Source organism: Chrysochloris asiatica, unplaced genomic scaffold (genome assembly GCF_000296735.1).
Source record: "Chrysochloris asiatica unplaced genomic scaffold, ChrAsi1.0 scaffold00648, whole genome shotgun sequence".
NCBI lineage: Eukaryota > Metazoa > Chordata > Mammalia > Afrosoricida > Chrysochloridae > Chrysochloris > Chrysochloris asiatica.
This window is the reverse complement of record NW_006409166.1, coordinates 90235-90727: the sequence shown is the minus strand read 5'-3', so window position 1 is coordinate 90727 and position 493 is coordinate 90235.

The following is a 493-nucleotide window of genomic DNA, read 5'->3' as shown; positions in this document are numbered from 1 at the left end:
CTTTCTTATTTGGTCTGTGTAAAAACAGATGTGTCTTGGAGAACAACAGTGGGTTATTGTAGATTTAACCAGGTAGTAATTCCAATTGCAGCTGCTGTTCCAGATGTGTTTTCTTTGCTTGAGCAAATTAATATATCTCCAGGCACCTGCTATGCAGTTACTTTATCAGGCTATCATCCTTTCCTCAATTCCAGTTTTTAAGCATCACCAGAAGTAGTTTGCCTTCAGGCGGCAAGGCCAACAATACACCTCCACTAGCCTACCACATGGGTTTATTAACTCTCCAGCACTATGTTATAATTTAGAGTACAGGGACCTTGCTCACCTGTCCCTACCACAAGACATCATACTGATCCATTATATTAATGTCATTATGCTGATGCTACCTAGTAAGAAAGAAGTATCAATGATTCAAGACTTATTGGTAAAATATGTGTGTGCTAAACAGTGGGAAAGGATTAGTAGTTGGAAAATATGGCCTTGGTGATAGAAA